The following is a 10,581-nucleotide window of genomic DNA, read 5'->3' on the forward strand; positions in this document are numbered from 1 at the left end:
TTACAGTTATATTAATAAGGTAGTGAGTGCATTACTTCTTGAACATTGTTACCCCTTCACATGTTTTTCTCCCACTTTCCCTCCTCCCACCCCCTCCCAAATTGTCAAGTTCATTTCCAACATATTGTCTTGTGAATATCACTGTTACATTGGTTTACCTTTTGTCTCATCATCTTGTTTTCCCCTGATTCAAATAAATGAATATACATATACATATACATAATCACCAGGTACTAAAGTCAGATACCGCAGCAACTTTTGGTAGTAATATTAGAGTATGAAGTTGGGGTTTCATGGTTGGTAGGCAGGCGCTCCACCACTTGAGTCCTTTTTACCTTGGTTATTTTTTTGAGATGGGGGCTTTTCTTTTGACCATAGCCAGCCTGAATAGTGACCCTGCTACTTGCATTTACCAAGGTAGTTGTAATAACCAAATGTACTGTTGCTACTGTTGAGTTGTGACTCTGTAAACTTTATTTATTTATTTATTTTTGCCCAGGCCCGCCCGGAACTATAATTCTCAAAATCTCAGCCAGGTGTATACCATTGCATTCTGCTACTGGTGGAGATATGACCTCAGGAGATTCTTGATCTGGCCTTTAACTGCAATCCCCCCTAGCAGCTTGGATTCTAGGCAAACGTTGCCATGGTTGACATGAAAGGGAAACAAACTTTAGATGGTTTTCCTAGTCAAACAAAACACAAGAATATCAGAATCAAATTAAATCTATTCCTAACAATATCAAACAGTATCCACATGACATATGAATGATTTCTTGAACTGGCTATATAGGTCAAGTCTCAAACATTGAAGACAATTTAAAACTCAGTTATTAGATTTTCAATTAAAAATGCAGTTTTTTTCACAAAATATAAAGGAACTAAAGGTGATGGAGAATGGAAACGCATTTTTAAGACACTTTATTTTTGAATTAGCACATATGAAGTATATAAAGTGTTCAATTGTGATCATGTAGACTTGGAACAAGTTTACTTTCTCCATTATATTCCCCTTTCTCCCTTTCCTTCTCCTTGCCTTTTCAAAAAGGTTTTGTTATGCTATCTTTGTGTGTGTGTGTGTGTGTGTGTGTGTGTGTGTGTGTGCGTGTGTGTGCGTGCATGTGTGTGTAAATTACATTGATCCTCTTCTGAGTATTCTTTCCTTTTCCCTCCCCCTTGCACTCTCAGCTCCCCCTTTACATTTGTATATTATTATTATTATTATCCAACAAAGAGTATCTAAATCTGCATTCTAATTCGAGAGCAATGTATATGTATAGTTAAAAGAATGGCTAAAATTATGGCCCCTCTTCACTAAAGGGAGCCATTAAGGTGTTAGAGTACTGGTTGATTCCTTAGTACTTCTAGGTTGAATGTGTCCCTCTAAAATCCACCTGTTACCATGTCATAGGGTTAAGACAGAGTGTTTATGAGGTACTTAGGCCATGAGGGCTACCCGTATGCGAGTGGGATCAGGAGCTTTTATGCAAGGGCTTGGCGGACAGAGTTCACTTTCCCTCCCTCTCTCCTTCCCCTCCTTCTCTTCTTCCCTCCCTCTTTCTGCCCTCTGAATACACAGTCTTCCTTCTTCAAAGGATGCAGCCACAAGGCACCACATTGGAGGCAGGCAACTACCCTCCTGAGACAAGCAAACCTGCCAGCCCCTCCATCTTGGACTTTGCAGTTTTCAGAACTGTAAGAAATAAATCTCTGTCTTTTACAAATTACTCGGTCTGTAGCATTTTGTTGCATACTACCAAGTAGATGACAACACTTGCGTTTACCCGCTTTGTTCTTGTCCCAGATTCTGTGGCTACTCTTTTGACAGGCTCTGTGTGGTTCCTATCCCAGCCAGACAAGAGTTTGGGCCTGTTTTGTTAGTTTTAAGGCCTGTGACTCCTGAGTTTCTGCCTTTGAAGCTGCTTTGAGGGGAGTCCTTAGAGGGTGATTTACAGAGAGGGCTTTGATGCTGTGCTGTGTGTCTTGCAAAATGCCATCAGTTTGCTGGACTTGTTAACCTTGTTGGCCTTTTGAAAACAAGGCTGTGCAGCTGTCCTCCTGTATCCATCCTTCAGTCCCAGGCTGTATCCTTTCTCTGCCCTGCTGTTCTGTCCTGTAGCCTCTCTGCTGTGGGTATGGAATCCTCACTTTTGGAACTTTGACAGGACAGAATGCTTACTTGTAACCAATTGAGCAGAAAAGGGTCTCTCCTGCCGGAACTTTCTGGATAGCCTTATTAGGTAGTAAATAGGTGTTACTCTTCCCACACATTATTCTCATAAGTTTAATATTTTGGACTTTGTAGGGGCCTCAGGGTTATGTGAATAGCAAAGAATTTTACGAGTTGATTTGGAGAGCTGGAGAAATTCTTGGTCTAGAATTTATCTCTCTTTCAGAAATCATTACAGAATGAGTCCAGATCTCTTAAGCACAAGAAACATAACAGGTAATAATTCTTCTTTTTTTCCTCTCATGAACTCATATTTGTAGTTTACCACTTCTGGAGCCCAGAGCTCATTCAGCTTATAGGATGCAGATCTCCAGTGTGCAACAGACAGAGATACGTGTGTGTGTGTGTGTGTGTGTGTGTGTGTGTGTGTGGACAGGCCAGGCAGTGAAAGGGCTGGAGGCATTACCTGCTTTGGCTAACTTTGCAGGAAGATGGCACTCCTGCACTTGCATGTCATGTAAGGCAGTTGTGTACAGAGTAGCAGAGTGTTTACTTAGGTGGACAGGCTGAGTGGATTCAGACCCAACACATACAGTGTGTGTCCTATTCTCCCTTCTGGGTTCCTGGTTGCCTACCACCTTTCTGGCAGAATGTGTAATTGCAGTACCCATCTTCCCATTCTTTGTTCCTAGTAACTCTTCAGTTTATGAACGAGGCTCACTTTGCATGAACAGGCTACTTCAGAACCATATCTATAAGGCACTTTAATGTCCAACTATCTCCCACCTGGGGAGACAGTGGATGAATCCAATATGGACTATCTACTGACTACTGACAACCTAAGGGCAGGGCCCTCTCTCTCTCTCTCTCTCTCTCTCTCTCTCTCTCTCTCTCTCTCTCTCTCTCTCTCTCTCTCTCTCTCTCTCTCTCTCTCTCTCCCTATCTATCATCTATTGTGTGTCAGTCCTTGGGTTTGAACTCAATACGTGGGCACTGGTCCTGAGCTTCTTTTGTTCAAAACTAGCACTCTACCATTTGGGCCACAGCCCTGCTTCTGGCTTTTTGGTGGTGAATTGGGGATAAAAATCTCACAGACTTTCCTGTCTGGGTTTGCTTTGCCCTGTAATTCACAGCCTCCTGAGTATCTAGGATTACAGATGAGAGCCACCGGTGCCCAACAGGGCCTGAGCCTTTTATGGAGAAAAGTACGACAGTAATGGATATCTCCTTTTGACTTTATAAAGGTTCACTTTCAGAATTATATTTCTGGTGTTCTCAGGAGAGAGTAAAGGAGAACATAAAACCCAACAGATACCTCTTTTGGTTTTCCTTTCCCCAGTATGAATCTGGAGAAGGAAGAAAGGAAGAAAGATGACAGAGTGATTTCTGCATGTCAGATAGGACATTTACAAACAAGATATCATCTAAACTGTGTTCTCTGCAATGTAGATGGTGACTCTGAGGCTCAAAGGAGGGTGCTATTTTGCAGAAAGGCATGTAGCAGATACACCTCTTAATAATGTCTGGGTCAAAGAATTAGTCTCAACCTTTGTACCTAAGCTGAACTACAAAATCACATCTAAACTTCCTGGGCTTCGTGTGCAAATGGATCCTTACTTTCCCACAAAGATTAAGATGGGATAGTTCATTGATTCTTCTCTTCAGGCTTCTTTTGTTAAAGGATGTTATTCTTTTGTGTTTTACTTCTTGATTCTTTTTGTAATTCTTTGCCAGCATCTAGTTGTCTGTAGGTGCTTACGCTTATTAGGTATCTCTGTGCTTCTCCTGAAATTGCTATAAGAGTCTAAAGCTAAAAAATGAAAAGGAAAAGATAAGAAAGGCTTCCCTAAAACATGAGGCTGCGATCCAACTAGAAATGTCTCACCACGGACAGAAGCCAGAAGAAAAATGTCTCCTTGCTCCGTGGGTCACATCTAAAGCCACTCTTCTTTCCAAAGCCAACACTTCTTTCATTTCCAGTGACAGATTGTGTTAGTTTGTTATCCAAGATAACCTTGTACACCTTGACAAAGTCAAGTCTCTCATTTCCATTTCCTCTTAGGCTTCACACTTCCATCTCCACTCAAAATTTCACCGTGAATTCTTTAATCTAGAAATAATAGTTAAAAATAATTATTCTAATGTGAGTAGTTGAGCCAAATATTTGGTGGGGCATTTGTATCCAGAAGATAAGTCACATCTCCTTCAGAGGAAGAATCGTTCCTGGCTAGCCTGGCTGGCCAGGACTTGATCTATGGCAGGGGAAGAAGGCATGCCACTGTCCATAGCTTGTTTGTGCATGTCTGCCTCCTTGAAATGACCTTGTTTAAGAGTACTTAGTCCAACTCAAAGCTTCCCATATCATATGATAAAAATACTATATGAACAGCACATTTGAGGCAATTGGCCTCAGCAAGCTTTTCAAGATACTTTTTCATATTTATTTTTCTGTCTGCAAAGGTGGATAAGGAAACAACTTTGTTCAACACAATATAGACTAATACTGTACAAACTGTGTGTGGGCAAATGAGTGTGTGTGTGTGTGTGTGTGTGTGTGTGTGTGTGTGTGTGTATGGTTTTATTTGCTTCAATTTCATCCCTCCTCAATGCTCTCAGTTACCAGCTTTTATTCTGTGGACATGTTTGGAATCATGTAAATCTGGCTTGGCACCATTTGTCCTATCTGTGCAATCAGTGGTTTTCACTTCAGGTCATTTTGTCCCTGCAGGGGGTATTTGTCGGGGTCCTTCGTCCCCGGTTCCCCTCTGCTAGTAGGGGGATGGGGAAAAACACGCCCTGACCAGGCTGAGAGAGGAAGGGGCCCAATGTCCTCCCGCACCCAGCCTTCTTACTCTGGAGCACGAACAGAGACGCCATGCAGCTTCATCAAGGCAGGAAGATCTCCCTCCCCCCCTCCCTCTCTCCCTCTCTCCCTCTCTCCCTGGTAGTGGTTTTCCTTTGATGCCATGAAAATGGTAGTTAGCATACTGGGTGCTAGACATTTGAACACTTATGCCCAACACTGTGATGGTGCCCAAGCTACAAGATCTCAGTGCCATGTGCTGTCAGCTCACACCTGTAATCCTAGCTACTCAGGAGGCTGAGATATGAGAATCATGGTTAAAGCCAGCAGGAAATCTGTGAAACTCTTATCTCCAATTAACCACCATAAAACTGGAAGTGGAGCAGTGGTTCAAAATGGTGGAGCACTAGCCTGGAGAAAAAGAGCTCAGGGACAATGCGCAGGCCCTGAATTCGAGCCATATGACTAACACACACACACACACACATATATATATATAAATAGATAGATATAGATATATAAATATATATCCACACATGTATACATATAGACCAATAGATATATACATGCATATGTGTGTGGATACATGTATATATCAGTTATAGTAGCATGCATGGACTACTGGTACCATTCATCTTCTTATACACATGAAGGTCAGAGAGGCTTAGTAAAGTGCCTGAAGTCTCATGGACAATGAGCCATCCAGCTATGTTAGCATACAAAGTCTGGTTACTTTATGCTTCTGTACACCCCTACTCAGAATAGACATGTTAAGGAAATTGCAGTGAGGAATTAGGCCTGGTAATGTGTGTTCCAGGAAAGGAGGTAGCCCCATTGCTCTATAGGATTGCTTGCAGGGCATAAAAATTGTAGGACAACTGGTAAGATGAAGAAGGAAGTTGGAATAGCAGAAGATGAACCCTTCATGCTATCAGAACCGCGAGGACACCTGAGACAAGTGGCTCTTACTGCAGTCTTTCAAATAATTAATAAAATAGTTAATAAAAGGATTGGGGTTTTGGGGGCCGGGAGTTTGGCCTAGTAGTAGAGTGCTTGCCTAGCATGCACGAAGACCCAGGTTTGATTCCTTGGTACCACATATAAAAAAAAAAAAAAAAAAAAAAAAAGGTGGGAATGGTGCAATGCATCCAGTGATACAGTTCTAGCCTTGAGAAAGCCCAAGGACAATGCTCAGGCCTGGAGTTCATGGCCCAGAACTGGCAAAAAAAACAAAACAAAACAAAACAAAATGATTGGGGTTTTTGAATATATAGGGATCGTTTGTGAAACATTCCTGTGTGTGTATGTGAGTGTGTGTGTGCGTGTGTGTGTTTGTGTGTGTGTGTGTGTGTGTGTGTGTGTGTGTGTGTGTGTGTGTGTTTGGGGATTTGAACTTAGGGCTTTGTATTTTCTAGGTAAGTGCTGTACTACTTAAGTCACACCCCTAGCCTATTTTGTCTTCGTTATTTTTGAGACAGAATCTTGCTTTTTGCTGGGGTCGGATTGCATGGTATGCTCCTATTTATATGCCCAGCCACAGCTGGAGTAACAGATGTATACAACTATACTTATTTTCTGTTGAGATGGGGGAGTCTTTCAACTTTTTCCCCTGAAGCTCCTCAGGAACTGTAATTTTTCTCCCTCTAGGCTAGTTAGGAACACCTATCTCCTCTTAGGTACCTGGGATGAGAGGCATGAGTCACCAAGCCCCAGCTCTTGGTTGAGGAATCTCAGGAACATTTTGCCCCTGCTGATCTCAAATTGCATGAATAAATTAAAAGTATGAATAACCAATGGCTGATTTTATTTATTGTCTGTGCCTTTGGTGAAGCAGAGTCACCTGAACAACTTGGTGAAAACACAGAACTTGAAGCCTGTCCTCACAGGAGCTGGCTGAAGTGTGTTAAAAATTGTCTAGATCCTCCCTGTTGTTTAGGATCTATTCTGTTTTTAGGCTGACGTAAATGACTCACATCCTATCTTAGGTAGTTCCTTAGTCAAAAACTGTAGGCAGAGGGCATGTGTGAGTCCACATCACTCACTGTCCACAGTCTGGAGATGCCTGCTGTGCCCTCAGCAGCTCTTCCTTTCATTCCTCACGCCTTTCTGACAGTGGCCTATGCATCTGCAGTCCATTCATGATGTGTGCTGATGCTTGGTACACAAGAGAGATGGCATTTGTTCAGTTCAGAACTTTGCCCACCAAATATTTGAAAAGGGGGAGGATGGTAGAGAGGACTAGAAATGGGAAGAGGGAGAATTTGTTAAAAGTGTTCTGTGGGTATGCATGGAAATGGCTTCAGACTGCAAATGTATGCTAAGTCAAAAAAAGATGGAGGGGAAAGGGGGGTGAAATGCAGACTAGGGTGCAAAAGACAGATTTTTACTCCAGTGGCAATTTTATGGGGGACCAATTTAAGGCTTCAAAACTGTTGTGATCTTTGGTATTGTCAAATAAAGCTCCTTCACTGGTTGTAGCTACAAAGAGAGGAGCATTGTAATCTTAATGTTTTTCCTCGAGGAAAGGACTTGGAGAGGAGAGTGTATGTTACGCTGGTCTGGTTTAGTATTAGTATTTCTTTATGGTTGAGGTGCATCCAGAAGATTCTCTCTGCCTTGTGGCTTGTTCAATGAACTCGATCTTTAAAATGGAGCATAGTTATGTTAGCCAGAGGAGGCATGGAACTGCCCAATACTCTCTTATGTCCAAGGGAGTCTACGGCACCCCCAGGTAATTGCTTGCATATCAAGGCTTTGCGAAAAGAGCCCATCATTCTTCAGAATTTCCTCTGATCCTGAGCATGACTACTAGAGAAGTCTTGAATGAGAACTGCCAGGAAAACTTTCTGGTTATTCATTCCCCTCTCAGTGGCCCACAGCACTAGGCAGGCATACAGCAGGTGTTCAAGGAATGCTTCAGCTAAGGGAGCTGAGATACAGATGTGGCAGGATGAGTCACTTGTTCCCTTGGCCCAGGCTGCACTCACTTTTCCATCTGAGCTCAGGAGAGTAACTGGCTACTCTGGGCTGGGTGCATTCTCTCTGTCCTGGGCATGGATGGACCAGTAGGCACAGTAAGGGTGGTAGTTTTTGGGTTGTTGGAACAAAATGCTGTATAGATTGGGCTGGGCCTAACATGGAGAACACTTTCTCTCCCTCTCCCTCTCCCTCTCCCCTCTCCTCTCTCTTCTCTCTCTCTCTCTCTCTCTCTCTCTCTCTCTCTCTCTCTCTCTCTCTCAATCTCTCTCTCTCTCTCTCTCTCTCTCTCTCTCTCTCTCTCTCTCTCTCTCTCTCTCTCTCTCTCTCTCTCTCTGCGTATAAAGAAGTGAATTCCCATCTGAGTGTCTAACCCAAAGGACTCATCTTCAAATATCACATTAAGGGTGAGGTCTTATGAATTTATGTAAGTATATGAATTTTACAGGGACATAATTCAGTCTATAGCAGGCAGGCTAACCACTCACAAGCTTCTAGGTTACTGGGAGACCTGGTTTTTGCTACATTCCTATATTTTACATAGTCCAAATTTCCTTCCTTTTCATGTTCTTACACATACAACAAATAAACAATGAATAATTTATTAACAATCTATTGATAATTGATTTATTAAAATAATTTTTAACTATCAATAACTAATTTATTAGTGATTTAGTAATAAGTACTTGGCAAATAATTTTTTAAAATATATATGAATATATATTGCATGTTGAACAGGTTTTCCTATACTTAATGGCATTTATATGTCTTCATTGGAAAAATATTGAATGCCTTTGGTCATTTTATTATTGGTTTTTTTCTTGCTACACTTGAATTCTTTATGATTTTGTTTTTAAAATATTTATATCTTTAAATGGTTTTACAAAGGAATTGCATTCAACAAAGCAGTTTATGCACATTGTCACATCTCTCAACGTTCTCACCGTCCCACTCAACCTATTCCTTCCTTCACTTTTCTTAATTTTCTAGGATATGAATTGCATATTTAACTAAATCATCCATCCCTCATTTCTCATCATTTCTTTGCCCCACCTCCACTTGCCTCTACCTCCCTTACCCCTTTCAAGTTAACCTCTTATAAGGGAAATGGCTACAAGTAACTTATGCAAGCTCATGGTTTGTATCTTTACTCTGCTTATTTTTTTTTTTTCTGTGAAGGTGGTTTTGACTTTTCTGTGTTGCTTATCTTTGGATGGTCATTTATTTAAAACAATAACAAGATAAAACAGTTCAATGACTCTCATAGAGATCTCTTCTATGTTGTTTTCTAGTAGTATTACTGTTTCTGATGTTATATTTAAATCTTTACAATTATTTGATTAATGTTCTCTAAAATTAGATAAAGATCCAGTGTTATCAATCTGTATATGGATATCCAGGTTACTCAGTCATTTGGGGAAAGAGATTATCTTTTTTATCATTGTATATTCATGACAAGTTTGTGGAGAGTCAATTGAATATACAAAAATTCTAGCTTCATTTCTGGTCCCTGTCTCTGTTCCATTAGTTTATGTGTTTATTTTTAAGGCAGTACATGTTTTTTTTTACTACTATAGCTTTGTAGTATGTTCTGAAGTCAGCAAGTGATAGTTCTGGCTTTATTCTTGCATCAACATTCTTTTGACTCTCCAGGGCCTTTTGTAATCCCATGGAAATTTTAGTATCTTTTTTCTTTTTTGTTAAAAATGAGTTTTGTTGTTGTTATTGAAAGTCTTATTTCTGAATATGTAACAAATTACCTGCATACATACGGGCATACACAGAGAGGTAGGTATGTGGGTAGATGTATTTGTGTGCTTGCATTATACGCTTACATACATTTTGATTTACATATCTAAACCACAGTGGTTTTTTTCTATTCTTCTTGCTTGAATATATCCTATACTTTCATACTAAAAAAATCTCCAGAGTGTCAAAACCAAATATAGATTATATATGATATACTGATAGATATGATATATATATATCAGTAATATATTTTCAATAAGATAGATATACATAAATCATTCATATCAATAAGATATACTTGCTTATATATTAGCAGATGCCACTGTAGGACACATACCCTGTAAGTATTGGTTCATGGGTTGTCGCTGCTGAAGACTCATATGGTGCTCCATTGTTTTCCTGTGAACCAGGAAAGCAATATATAATTCAGTCTGAATTTGGGGATGGATGATGTAAGCTTTGGTCCAGATCAGAAGATGGAGGTCTGGGAGGGGAGCATTAGTTTCAAGAGCAGAAGAAGATGGATGTCCCAGTTGAAAAATGAAGAATTTCCCCATCCTCTGCCTTTTGGTTCTAATTCAGTCTCTCAACGCTTTGAGTGATGTCACTTACGTTAACCAGTCTACCAGTCTACCAATCCAAATAATAATCCTTTCTGGAAGCACCACCAGAGACATCCTGAACAGATTCTTTTTCAATTATCTGGGGATCCCTGAGCTCTATCAAGTAGAATCAGGGAATTACCTATCACACATGAGTCTTTGAGTGATCACTGAACAAAGCTCCCAGGTTGATTCATAAAAATCAAGAACGGTTAAAAATTGATCTTATTTAAGCTTCTGAGACTTGAGGATTATTTTGTCAGGCAAAGAGGTTAGACACC

Source organism: Megascapheus bottae, chromosome 3 (assembly GCF_031878675.1).
Source record: "Megascapheus bottae isolate mThoBot1 chromosome 3, mThoBot2.hap1, whole genome shotgun sequence".
Lineage (NCBI taxonomy): Eukaryota > Metazoa > Chordata > Mammalia > Rodentia > Geomyidae > Megascapheus > Megascapheus bottae.